General features: G+C 37.5%; 1 protein-coding gene across 4 annotated transcripts in view; it reads right to left on the bottom strand.

The window, feature by feature from the left end:
* FRMPD4 (FERM and PDZ domain containing 4) overlaps window positions 1-14755 on the bottom strand; it is a 330978-nt gene that overhangs the window by 203987 nt on the left and 112236 nt on the right. The window contains exon 1 of one of the 4 annotated variants that reach the window (XM_038135871.1): window positions 5394-6409. The exons of the other annotated variants lie outside the window; for them this stretch is intronic. The gene's annotated coding sequence lies outside the window, so the exon portion shown is untranslated. Of the gene's footprint in view, window positions 1-5393; window positions 6410-14755 lie in introns of those variants that run through there. 4 annotated transcript variants of the gene reach the window in all.

Raw genomic sequence — 14755 nt, 5'->3', positions numbered from 1 at the left:
TAGAAATTCAAGCACCACAATCACTCACTGACTCAGCTAACCCCATTCAATTCAACAATGATGACAGTAAACCCATTATGAAGCATGCTAATAGCAAATTGCACTGTGGATTAGGAGAAAAGCACAATATTTTACCCTTGTCATCTGTATTCAGATCTCTGAAAGAAAGCTAGTGAATCTACAAAAATAACAGTACTTACGTAATCTGTAAGTATTTCTGTTTCAGGTTTATTGAGGACAGGTGGCTTTTAGAACTGAGCTTCAGAACTTTTTGCAGGGATCCTCAGTTATATTAAGTAAAAGTTTGAAACAGTCTCTTAGTAATACATACAGCCTTCAATGAAGCAGCATAGTATAGATAACTTAGCACTTTTTATATCTTTAAGGGTATGTGTTACATTAACTAATAATGTAAATGTGATCTATTAAACACAAACCATTTTGTGTTAATTAAAGATCATTAAAGGTTTAGCTGACCAAGCACCTTTTTTTTTTTTGGTGCATTGTACAGAGGCTACCAAAATGAGGCTCCTTGTCCAGGATAGAGTCATTGCTCAAATGAGAAGTTAGTACTATGCAGCAATCAGAAGAAATTATAAAATGATTAAGTAATTGTCACCTTGAGATATAAGAGTGTAAAGTGAGAGAGGATGCTGTTATTTCAGAATTATGTTACTTGGAAATGCAGCAGCTCATCCAAGTTACACAGCCATGTAATAAATTGTGAAAGCAGAAAATTTAATCAAAATTCTGACTAAAAGAAGCAGATATTGCATTATGTTTCTCACAGCAGTAGTAAAATAGAGATGGCAGATACCTTCATCTATGTCCCAGAAAGCTAGTTATGCATGATATAATCTATCATATCCAAATACAGCAATGCTTTTTAGACACCTATTTTATTTTAGTAGGATGTTGTAAAAGACAGTAAAAAATCTATTTGCAAAGCAATGCGGGTGTATGCACATCTACGTCCACTCAGTGTGAGTATATCTCAGAATTAACCCAGATTTTATCCTATAGTACCTATGCAGAACCTCATTTACTTGTTTCTAGAAACATCTTTGTCTCTCACCACAAAAAAGCCTCACAGTAACTCAGCTTCTGAAAGCATGGACACACACTCAAGCTCCCTCAAAAATCAAAAAAAAAAAACCAACAAGCAGACAAAAAACTCCCATGCACAAAAAAAAAAAAAACAAAAACCAAAAAAACCAAAAAAAAAACCACCAAAAAAACACCAAAAAACAACAAAACAAAACCAACCAAACAAAAAACCCCACAACCAACCAAAAAACCCCAACAAAATCACACTAAACCAGCCAACCAATATTTTGTGATCAGGTAAAATGAGCATTGAGAATTTCTTTCCCAGTAACCAGGTTGCAATGTCCTTTCCTAATCTGGGCTTCAGTTTAAATATTTTGTTCTCTCAGTTGGATTCATCTGTCTAATCCTTATGCTTCTGGGCACAGCTGATGGGCACTATCCTGTGTGACAGTGGAGACCATGTCCTCTCAGACTATGCTTACAACATACAATATTTCACCAATATTTATACGTACATTTCCTGTGGCATGAAGATCATAAGCAACCTAAACTTCGACCTAAATCTAAGCCCACAAAATACCATCTTAACAGGAACTGCCCTTGCACTGACCACCTTTATTGTTGCCATGGATATTCTCCTACAACTAATTTTTAGTTTGGTTTTTTTTTTAATTAAAAAGGTTGGGTTTTTCTTGAGGCTCCAGCAAACAGGAAGAGCTATCTCATTGTTCTTTTGTTCAGAGAAACAATATCTCTTGCCTCAATCCCTAGTAAAAATTTGCCATCTCCATTAGGCTCAGATGGAAATCTCAAGACCTTTGGAGGGACACCACCTTGGATTTCCTGTTTTAGAGATGACACATGCACCAAATTTTTCTGTAAATAATTATTACTTAGCTTTTCTTCTACAAATACACATTATATATGTTAACATGGTTTTCTGGAAAGGAAAAATATAAAAATGATGCAAAATGTGTGGAAATATAGGAAACAGATGTTTCCTAGTCCCTGGAAATTTTGGCATATTAAAAACAAAACAAAACAAAAACACAAAACCAAAAACAAAAACACAAAACAAACAAACAAAACACAAAAAACCAAACCAAACCAAACCAAACGAAAAAAATACAAACCAAACAAAACCCCAACCAAATAAAGCCTTTCTCCCCCTCCTAAGCTGCCAGACAGAGAATTGGCAGGTGCCAGGAGCCAATGGTGAAATGAGATGGAATTGGAAAAAGTTTCTGCATGCATCTATTTCCTCCAGACAGGATCAGCTCTGCCTATATCATTCTGACAGTTGTCTAACATGTTCTTAAGGAGGAAATGTCACCTGGAAATGTCACAGAATACGTCCTCCATCACTCAGCTCGTGCACAGAAATTCAGGGCAACATCAGACTAATCAGAACTCTGCAAATCTTAAAAATTCACAAGTAAATGGGTGACAACTAGAAGGAAGTTTTCTATCTACACTCTGTGTCCCCTAAGCTAGTTTCCCCTGCCATATTCATTACATGATAGCAAGAGTCATACTGGGATTTTAAGAGAAGAAAATATCTAATGATCAATTTTTCTTCTGAAACACAGTGATAGACTGACTTGGTTTAGTGTGATTTGCTCTTGATCCAACTCTTCTTCCATGAATCTTCAAATAGTGTAACTACTTTCCACCAATGTTTTTGTCAAAGAAAGTCGAGTCTTTAGCTTGCAATCCCCCTGAAAGGATGAAAACAAAAACCAAACCAAACAAAAAAAAAAAAAAAAAAAAAAAAAAAAAAAAAAAAATTCCTTTGCGCACTTTCCTTGGCCTTTACCAATCTTCTGGGACTTAGTAAAATGAGAAATTCCAGAAAGCCACAGCATACAATTTGGTATTTGAAGTTACCTACAGCTGTTAAGGCAAATAATGGCTAGCACTGACCTGGAAAATACTTCTTGAGTTGATATTCTCCACAGATGAGCTGACTGACTTTGTGTCACCTTCTGTAAACTACCTCCTTTTCTTCCTTTTACAATCTATGCCTTTATATACTTCTGTACTTTCCTTTGTCATACATCCCAAAATGATCCATTACCGAGGCATTTCACATGCAGTGCTCCTTTTCTCATATCCATTCTACTTCCTCTTTTTCGGTGTACAAAAGCTGTGCTTCTACCGATTTCTGATGGGTTTTTAATTTTATGCATTTTAAGAAGCTTTAAAAGGAAGCCATGATAGTGCCAGAAGCAGTAATGACTTCTTCACTTCCACAGAGTACTCTATTTTACTTAACACCCACTGAAATATTTGAAGGTTCTGGGAGAAGAGGACCCAGGCATCATGGTATTAATGTAATTCATTTGTCTTTGTGAAGGTCAGCACTTCTTTTCACATTACTGAAAAATACCACAGACAGTATGTAATCAAAAGCTTTGTTACACAGCATTTCCCAATAGCTGTAATATTCTATTGTCTGCTCCAAGATGACTAAGAAAAACCAATATCCCCATCTCCTACAGATACATTAAAAAAGAAGTTTTAGTCAGCATATACAACTGCTCATCTTTGTGTTCTGAAGTCCACTGAAAGATTGTACCATTTGCAGTGCTTTTACAGCTTAAAGTTTGAAGAAGAAAAACGAATTTTTGTTCGGAAGATTCCTGAAAAGACCCAGAACAAGCACCTTTCCTTCTTTTTCCAATGAAAATATACTAAGCATTTTTATTTCCATGCTGGCAAAAGTATTAAACATTGAGATTTAAATTCTTGCTTTGGGGGATTTCTCCAGGCTTAGTGCAGCAAAAAACTTAAGACTCATTTTTCCCACTCTTTTCTTCTTTAATTTTCAGTAATCAATGCTCCAGCTTTGGGTCATTCAAACTAGAAACGTGTTTCTGTGCAAGAGCCCACATTATTGTTTTGTTTATTACAGCTAAAAAGTAATTCAGAGATATCCACCACATTAGCAAATATTAAGTGCAATTTAATGAATAATTGCTTGTGAGAAAAAAAACTTGTATTTTTAAAATACAGTGGAAAACAGTCCTTCATTTCCCTTGTTGAGGACTACAGAAAGAGATTAAGTAGGAAATAAAGTGATGTTTAGAATTCATGTGTATTCAGGAAGCATCTGTATTAAATATTTTAGAATTACCTGAAATAGCAAAAGATCCAACTACTCTGAAATGTTTTTCACAGAAGTCAGTAGACAGACAGACACTGTAATGCCTGCAGAATTTTTCCCCAAGAGGTTATATTCCATTGTCATCATGACAGATCTTTCTTCTTCACAGATTCTAGGATCAAAACCCCCCTGCGCATTTCCAGATACAAAGAAAATTTTCTTTCTGAAGCATCTTTCTCTCTGCCTGGCTCTCACACTGAAGTGCACCACCATAATCAACTCCTGAGACTTATAGTTGTAAGAAAAATACCACTACACCCAGGGAAACCTGGTAAACACCATAAGGGCATTCTCCTCAAGCCAGTGTTGGCCACCAGAGCTGACTGCAATGAAGAAAACAAAACAATCCTAAAAAACTGAAACGGTTTTATTAAATGTGAAATTTTAATCCAGTATCCTCAGAAAAAAAAAAAATAAAAGCAACATATCCAGGCCAATGCATAAGCAATAGAGATCCTAATTTCAGTAACAGGCACATATTATAAAAACAGAATGGGATTTGATTAAAATGGGGTTGGGATTTGTTTGGTTTTTTTTTAAATGGCACTGACGATGCCTTTTCTTCTCCAAACACAGTTTATCATTTACCTTCTCAGAAGAATTTCAGTGTGCTAAATTAAAAAGTCGCTGCACTCTGGAATAGCTAAGTACTAATTAGGAAGACTGGTCATATATAAGATAACAAATAATCCATCCTATGACACGACAGAAATTGTAATTACCTGGACCTGAGACTAAACACTTCTCAGTATCAATGTGTTCAGCCTTTCACTTTTCCCTACCCCTCTCAGAGATGCTGCAAAATGACTGAAGTAATGTTGCATGTATCAGATGGAGGAAAAAAAAACCTTAACAGAAATTTTTAAACATGGAATGAAGTGCCACCGTCATATGATACTTTCAACACTTTCAAGCTATGTAAAGTCAGTCTCACCATTAGTTCAGGTAAAATGAGAGGTTATATTTTACTATTTTTCATTCAGCACATAGTCATTCAGTGGCACTTCCAGACACAGTTTAATACGATGCTACAAAACTGTGCTAATGTAGGTTAAAGCAATAATAAGCCATTGTGTCCACCTCAAATTAACTGAGATGTATCTCAGTCTCAGAATATTCAAGGGAAAAAAGGGGTTTACACTCAGAATTTGTATTTAATGAAGTAAGAGCACTATACCTTCTTTCTGGAACTTCAGTTGAAGACACTGAGTTCTGTCATACAAAGGGCTTCCTGTGTAGGACCAAGAGTTTCCCAGCTCAAGTTGATTTTGCATAGCCTGTGATTGCTTGCGAAATCTTGCACAAATCTGCACACAGCCTGCTAGAACAGTGTTTCCAAAAGGCTACATGGTTTCCAGGACAGATTTCAGCAAGCGGTATTTTAACATTTACAATTGAAGTAGCTGCACACTGCTGGGCTCACAACAAAAATAAGAGTAATCATCACTTTGAGTTTTGAGAAGGGAACTACAGTTTGTGTTCTACTTTCTAAACTAAGAAATGTTTCAAGAAATGTAATAGCATTAAAGGATAGGTCTATCCCATACTGCTAAGTAGGCAATCTATTCAAGACATTTATTGCTTCAAAGCTGAATTTTTGTAAAGAGTTCAAGTCAACAGTACACTAGAGCCTTCTCATTTTTCCTTCCTAAAAGAAATAACAAGCTGCAAAAAAGAGTTCTAGGCGGCTCTGAAATAGCAACCTAACAAAGGAATTCCAAATATTAAAACTCACATGAATCACGGTAAGAAAAACGCACAAAGAATCCTGTTATTAGCAAAGGCACCAAATATCAGGTATAATACAAAAGTGAAGACTATGAATGCCAAAAATAGCAGAAAGTCACCTGCAAATGGTAAAAATGAGGAGGAAAAAGAAGACTTGGCAATGTAGATATTTTATGACAACTTGTTTTGATCAGCTGACCTGCCAATCAAAATCAGATATAGAACACTTCCACAAAATAGGAACATAACAGTAAGATTTGAACTACAAGAAACATGGCTAGTAGTGAAAATTCACTATTTACACACCAAGGTACTCCAGTCTTTCTAAAAAAAACCCCCAAAACAACAACAAAAACCAGACCAAAACAAACAAACAAAAAACTACCAAAACCCCTCTTAAAAAGAAATTGCTCACGCTTCAAGGTAAAGCAAACCAAGAACCAGATGCAATGGTCTGACAACTGCCAGTAATAAATTCTTTCTTTTTGGGGGGGGGGGAGGATATTTTTTTTTCATTTGAAAGTATGTTTTCTCAACCACTAGTAAATGAGGCATAGTTTTTAGGAATCTTTATGAACATATGTATTTGTACTCTTATTATTTATACAGCCAGGCCATAGAAACGTTTTCTTTGCTAAAGTAGACTGACACTGTGTGTTCCACAACACACTTTCTGTTGAAGTAGCACTTGTTCAGACAGCTCCCAGTCGAGCACCAGCCTGGTGCATTGTGCTCCATATCAATCGGCATCTTCTGCACATCTGTCAGACACTGTTCCAAGAGCTCACACTCTTTGAAGGTCAATTCCCTTCCTACCACACTCAGTACACTCAGTCAGCACAGCAATGACAAAAATGAAAACTTCCCCATCTCCTTTTTCAACCTTCAGACAAATCTTGAGCCAAAAAGCTTTCTTTCAGGTGCACCTTATTGGTACATTTCATCTTTTTGGGATATTCTGTAATAGAACCAGTGGTCTAAGATAGAGACCTGGATAAAGTAGTGCTCCATACAAGATCTAAAAATCACAAGAAAGCGATTTCTAACATACACTAATTCTTATACCTGAGCAAAGAATCATAGAATGGGTTGGGTTGGAAGGGAACTTGAAGATCATCTAGTTCCAATCACACATCCACTAGACCAGGTTCCTCAGAGCTTCATCCAACCTGGCTTTCAACACTGCCATGGACAGGGCATCCACAACTTCTCTGAACAACCTGTTCCAGTGTGCCATCAGCATCACAGCAAAGAACTTCCTCCTAGTATGTAATTTAAACCTTTTCTCTTTCAGTATGAAGCCATTCTCCTTTGTCTTTTCACTACATGCTCCTGAAAACAGTCCCTCTCCAGCATTCTTGCAGGCTCCCCTCAGGTTCAAGAAGACTGAAACTAGGCCACCCCAAAGCTTTCTCTTTCCCAGGCTGAACAAACCCTGGTTACACTGCTTTTGATGTAGCACAGGACACGTTTGGCTTTCTGGGCTGCAAGTGCACATGGCCAGGTCATGTCCAGGCTCTCACCCACCAGCATCCCCAAGTCTTTCTCAGCAGGGCTGCTCCCCATCTGTTCATCCCTGCCCACATGGATATGAGGCGTTGCCCCAGCCCAGGTGCAGCACCTTGCACTTGATCTTATTAAGGTTTATAAGATTCTTGTGGGCCCATTTCTCAAGTCTATCCAGGTGCTTCTGAATGGATTCCATCCTTCCAGAGCACCAACCACACCACTCAGCCTGGTATCACCTGCAAATTTGCCAAAGGTACACTCAATTCTCTTTGTCATTAATGAAGGTATTAAATGACGCTGGTCCCATTAAGGACCCCCGAGGGCATCACTTGTCACTGATGTCCAACAAAACTCTGAGCCACTGACCACAGGCCTCTGTATGCAAGTGTCTGTCAACTTACCCACTCAACAGTCCACTCATCAAATCCATCTCTCTCCAACTTTGAGGGAAGAATGTTGTGGGGGACTGTGTCAAAGCCTTTACAAAAGTTCAGATAAATGACATCTGTAGCCCTTCCCTTGCCCACTGAAACAGTCAGTGTTATTGTCAAGTGTGAATGTTAGAGCACTTATTTCTTTAATTAAATACAAAATAATTTTGAGGCCCAATTACATGATTTTGAGAATTTGTATTGTAGCAGGAAAGTCCCAAAGAGCTGGATCTGCAGTTATGATGCTGAAGGGCACAGGATGAAGCTGTAGGGAGAAACAACAAAGGAGAATAGGTACCAGATGGCAACCATAAACTTAGGACACAGCCATCTATCCCCTCTAGCATATTTTACATGCTGACAAGTACAGGCAGTTACAACATTGCCACTACAATCTGTCCATCTACACTTACCTCTAAAATGAGCTGAGGTCAAATTTTTATCATCATACACATCTCTATTAAATTTCAAGTAGGTTATTTTTTGTAACCTGTAGCGTTGCTTTATTTTAATGACTGATTTAACGTAATTCATCTTATGTATCTGACAAAAATCTTGAAATTAGGCAGAAAAATAATTACAGAGGAAAAATCCTAAATTAAGGATTAATACAGTAAAATATTCAACACTGAAAAAAGGAGCTACAATGCAGTTGAGTATCATATTAACAATCAGCATCAAATCCATAATGCAATCAAAGTTTATAAAAGCTGTATGGTGTTTCTGGGTAAATCACATCTTCCTTTCAAGGTGCATTAGATACACATGACAAAGACAAAAACACCTTTTTTTTTTAGCAAAAAGTTAGAATGGTCTGTACCTGAAAATTCTGAAATTCTCCTAAGAACTTATGAAGAACTTTCAGAAGCCTTTCAGTGCCATTTAAGAACAAAAAGCAGGACTGTCCTATTTCCTTAAAAGAGCAGGACTGAGGAGTTAGTATTTTAATGTGCAATTAGTCATTACAGGAAAAGGTATTTCAGGTAATACTATCCATAACAGATGAAACTAGAGAGCTTTCAACACCAGATGAATCCTTGAGGAGTTCAAAAAATTTCTATCATCTCCCCATGTTGGAAATTACCTGGAATAAACAGGCTTTTTGGATTTCATATAGTTAAAAGAAAATCTGCACAGAATATAGAGTCAGTCTCATCTGTCACCACTCAAATTACTTCATTCAAACTGTGATAACTTACATGAGCTGAGGATCTGGCCTATGACTCATTTCTAGCCTTTTAGGCATCTGATCTGAAGCAGAAGTGCTTCCTGACTGGTCTAAGACAAATAAATATTACTTCCACTTTCTGGAGCAGAACAAATATTTTTAAAAATTGAATTGAAAAGAAATGTATAAACAAAAGCATATAGGGCCTGCTTTTTTTCCCTGCAAGTGAGTATGATTGAGCTTAACCACTAAAAGGGTGGTTAAGCATTGGAAAAGGCCTCTAGGGCATTTTAGAGTTAGAGTCACTCTCTTGAAGTGTTTGAAAAACAAGCAGGTGTGGCACTTTGTAATATGGTTTAGTGGGCAAGGTGGTATTTAGTCAACTGATGATCTTGGAGGTCTTCCCCAGTCATAATGATTCTATGGTAAAAAAACAGTTTTTCTCAGTTTCAAAAGTGCAAAGAGCTATGTGGAAAGTCTTCATAGTTCCCTTATGAAACAGACTCTCCCAAAGCAGCAGGTGACATTGAAGAAGGTACAGCACCAAAGCCACCCAATCCAGCACTGTTAAGAAGCCCTAATGATCCGCAAATGCACTCAAAGTATTGGCATGCAAATTAGACATTATGAACAATCTTCTCTGCTTCCAAATTTGGCATATTTATTACAGCCTGAAAAAAATCTTTAGAAAGTAGGCCAGGTTTTCACTCAGCTAAACTTGGACACAAACACATACACTATCTGTCAGGGATCAGTGGCAGCATCACAAAGAAACAGTCTCTTTTGTGTAAAGCTGGGTACTCATGAAGCCTGCAAAACAAACAAGGTATTGGGATTTAAAAATACCCAAAACAAGAAGCTGCACAACAATCAAAGTTGCTTGAGCATAAATGCCCCAAAAGACTGATGCCAAACTTGAGAGCACAGATAGGAGAAGGAAAGTATGTTTCGTCAGGTGACACTATAACAGATAGCTTGAATAACATCACCAAAATATATCAGTGGGGGCAATACAGAAGGGATTCAGGCTATAAACTCTTACCTGCAGAAGAAATCCTGTTCTGATAGGAATTGGAGTTCCATTTCTTTCTTTCCTTCCTTTGATTTCCTCTCTTACAAGGCCATTACACTGGCCAACTTGCTTAATTTCTTGAATCAGAGTGCTCCAAGTGGGAAACCAGTCAGTATTTGCTCTCATACCCAGAAAGAAATGTTTATGCCATTTCCCCAGCACCATCTAATCTTCTGAATTTTAGAACATGGCAAGTAGCATCCTTTCTTTTTCTTGCCTTTTTATCTTCGAAAGAGCCATCAGATAATGACTCATGAGTCACCTCAAGACATCTATAATACATTTCTCCAGAATTATTTGCTGACATCGCTTATGTTTTAAAAATGCATTAACAGGAAGATGTTTATTCCCACCCTCAATTCAACTGACCTTTCAGATGACTACATTTCTTTGGAACATAAGCTTCATTGTGCCTCTTCTTCACTGTCTATCAGTCACCTGTCAGAATTCAAAGCTCCCTTACTTCTAAAGAGGCTCCTTAGGAAGATCAAAAAGCCAAGTCTCTCTGTAGCACAGATTAATTCAGAACTAAAATTTTATTTCAACCTGAAGACAGAGTCACTTTAACAAACATTTTTTGCTAAAAACAGTAGAGATAAGAAGTGGCTTCAGACTATCTGGTTCTACTACTGTTCCTGTGAAATATTGGAAATATTGCCCCAGGTCCTGACAAGATTCATTTAAGGGGACTGACATGAACTCATTAAAAAAAAAAAAGCACAAAATCACACCAAAAATTTTAGATTTTTAGAGGCAAAGTGTTTCCAGTTGAAAATCTACCCCACAACAGAATTGTTTACCAGATCCTCCTAAATTGCCTCTAATGCTAAAAGTGAGGTATCAAATCAGCACATTCAACTTCTTAAAATGTTATATTTTCTCAGGAGTGTGGCACCTGTCCCCTCTGAACTTCTCATCAGCTCAGTGACACTATTACAAAAAAAATTGGGAAATTAGCAGAATCCGCACAAAACTAGTCCCCAAAATGACTAATTCCCACAAAGTTTTCTCCACACCAGAAAAAACAATTAAGTACAATAGCAAAGTTTGTTCCATGCCTCAAAAATCAACAAAGCTACTGAACACAACAAATTCACAATCTTAAAATAAAACCAACAGTGTGACGACTCACAGGTTTATAATTAAGCTTATTCCTAAGTGCTTCATCAAATCAGTTCCTTGATGAATATGCAATTAAAATTTCAGGCAAAATCATAACAACTTATGTTGCCAGAAAACCATATATCTATTACATTCAAGATTTACTCACATTTAAGAGACAGTTCCCAAACTTTTCTAGCTATATTCTGGCCTATTTTATTTAACCTGAAGTTAAAAAAAAATATTCTTACCAGAAAGAAGGCTTTGATTTCTGCCAAATCTGTTCCAGTAGTTTAATATTTCAGTATTCCCTGATGTGTGTGCACTGCTGACAGCCTAGGAAAGTCTTTCAGCAGACGGAGGTATTAAGCAATTAGGATGCCCAGAGAGGCTTTAGAGTCTCTTTGAGATTATCAAAACCTGCCTGGACACTGTCCTGCACAACCTGCTGGAAGTGAACCTGCTGTAGCGGGGAAGTTGGAATTGGTATCCCCAGAGGTCCTTTCCAACCCCCACCATTCTGTGATTCTGCAACTGCTCTTTTCACACAACAGGAGTGCAGATTAAAAGGGTGTAAACACACCCAAATTAGACACAGAACACAGATGTTCAATCTGTAAAAATGAATCAAACCAGCACACACACCTAATATATTGTAGATGATCAGAACATCGAAAAAGAGGCCTTTAGTTATTTCTAACACTAACTTACAGTTTCCTCACTTAGAGGAAACCTTTCTTCCCTAATGTATGAAAAAAGCAACATTTATTACTGCAAATATGTATTTTAGCAGAGTCCATTCAATACTTATGCAGGTTTCAGTCTCCTCTGCTCATGAAAATGGCTGTTTCTAAAGACAAAATCCAAATCAGTTCGTCTGAATTGCTTCAGCTGATGAGACCAATTCAGTTCATGCCATCCACAGACTTCTGTCCTGCAGCTTTTCCACATACATGAACTTGTCTGTATGAGAAAGCCAGAAGAGATTTCAGCTGTGCAATATTTAGTAGCTCCACAGAACTGACTTCTAAATTGCCACATTTTGCTTTTCACTTGTTCTGAATTCCAGTAAATAGATGCTATGGACCATCGTGGTCTTCCTGCTAAACCTTTCAACTTTTAAAGGTAGCAATTCAAAAAAAACTTCAAGGTACCAAACATTTTGAGTCCCCTGATGACTAATAGTGGTTTCAAAATAATATACATTCCCTCTCTCCTCCGAAAACATTATGTCCTGCTTTTCCACAGGAAGAAAAAACCGAACTCACACAAACAAAAACAGACAAATTGGCTGAGTACAAAAGGACAGGATGGCTATATCCAAAGTGCTGCAAAAGCAGAATATAAATGAACAAAGACAGAAGCATTATCTTCATCCAATTTTGTGCTATTACAGTCATTTTAAGCATTGTCTGTTACAACAGTAATCTTGAAATTTGGAAGCAGATGCATGCTAGTTGTCAGTCAGCACTCTCCACTTAATTCTTTATTATTGGGTCCATCATTTTTCTTAAATGAGTTTGAACTTTTCCAACTACACACTTTATTAGTGACTTATTTGTATTTCCCTAAGTGCTACTACTTCTCCAGTGTTTACACAGCTCTGTGTGCACCCAGGCAAAAAAAACAGTGACATGCAAAATTAGACTGCATTTCAGATAAAGTTACTTTTCACTTTTCCTTAAAAGCAAATTACAACACACAAGTTACTTGTAGTAGACAGTGTCCTGCATTTGTATGAGGCAAAAAATCACCATTAATAGCTGACATCAGTCAGCACACTGGAGACTGAGAGCACAGAGAGAGAATCAAAGAACCCACATGATACTCTGTCTCATGCACCTGCAGAATTTCCCATGTGAGGGAGTAAACTTCCAAAACAAGTTAAGAGCAGTGTCAGTTCATCTGGGAACCCACAGGATTCCACAAGAAGAAACAGCCTCAAGTTGCACCAGGGGAGGTTTAGATTGGATACTAGGAAAAATTTCTTTGCCAAAAGGTCAAGCACTGCAAGACATTGCCCAGCAAGGTTCAGTAACCACCCTTGGGGGTGTTTAAAATGCATGTAGACAGGCCACTTGGGTACATGTTTTAGTGGTGGACCTGACAATGCTGGGTTAATGCTAATCAATGATTTTAAAGGCCTTTTCCAACCTAAATGATCCTGTGATTCTATGTCTGTGAACATTTTTGTTAATTCGTCATTATTTTAAGGATGGATCTTTCAGTTTTATACACTTTGTCTACATACTTCAGTACACAATCCAGTTACAGGAAAATAAGACACAGGATGGAAACGTCAGTCAAAACATCCTACAGGCTCAAAAGAAAATGGACTGGAATTCTTTTAACCCCAAATGACAACAAACCCCAGGAAAACAAAAATGTCAGTCATTTAAAACATTCCCACACAAATACAGAACTCCTGTACTGATTTAAGTAAGAGACAAAAAGGATATATGAAATCTGTAAGGAATCATATGGCCACATTCTCCAGATATTACAATAAAATTTACGCTGGAAATAGATGGATTTCTTTTTTCCAGGTTTGATGGGGAAAAAAGAAAAAAAAAAGTTATACATTTCTTTTTACACCCACTTCCAAAAGATTAGATAAATTTTTATATAAGGTAAGTTGTCTACTATTATTCATATACAATTCACATTGCCTGTCCTTCTTAATTAATCTTTCACTCAGCCATAAGAAAAGTCAGCTGAACTGCAGGACAACTGTTGAAAGACCAACCAGGAGAAAGGACAGCAGTGTTATCACCACAGGAGAATGAGACTATTTCACTGCAAGTAGCTTCTGAACTGATTGGGAAACTTTTCACACATCATCAGAAAGGAAAGCATTAGAAAGACCTCGGACACTGCCTTCACTTTGCCTCCTCTCTGTACTGAGCAACTGCTTATTGAACTCCCACAAACTGCACCCTTCAGGTGTTTCTTGTTCTGTGGTGTAGGCAGCCTGTACAGTGCAATCAGTCAAGGCAGTGGGCATCAAGAGACAATCCAGTATGACTAGGACAGTATTGTTGTGTTGACAGTATTTTGTGTTGAGCTGTTTTCCTCTCAAATCAAACAAAAAACCCAACTAAATAAAAATCCCCCAAACCTAAACCTAAACAGGAAAGAGTAAGCTTATTCTTTAAAAGGATATCAAAAGTGTGTTAAAGACTTAAGTTAAAGAGGAGACTTTTTCTTACTCTGGGTGCCTTGTGCAAAGCAGGTTAACTAGTAATTTTAAAAGGTAGATGGTAGATGGGGATTTGTGGCCTGCAGAGGAAAACAGGTATTAGACCTTAATACTTACTACTGAAATATAAAGACAATTTCACTTCATAACTAGCAAAACCAGACAGAACTTCAGAACACTGAAGTGAGTTTCATCTAACCAAACTCATGTCTACATCCAGCAAGAAAGCTACTTCAGTAGGGACCAGGGGCCCTGTCCATTAGAGTGCTTCCCACTCTAATGGCCCTCTGCAATTGCTCAGCTCTGGCAATGTCACACAGCCAAGACTAGC

This window comes from Motacilla alba, chromosome 1 (genome assembly GCF_015832195.1).
Source record: "Motacilla alba alba isolate MOTALB_02 chromosome 1, Motacilla_alba_V1.0_pri, whole genome shotgun sequence".
NCBI lineage: Eukaryota > Metazoa > Chordata > Aves > Passeriformes > Motacillidae > Motacilla > Motacilla alba.
The sequence above is the reverse complement of the archived record's forward strand: the minus strand, read 5'-3'. Positions and strand labels throughout refer to the sequence as shown.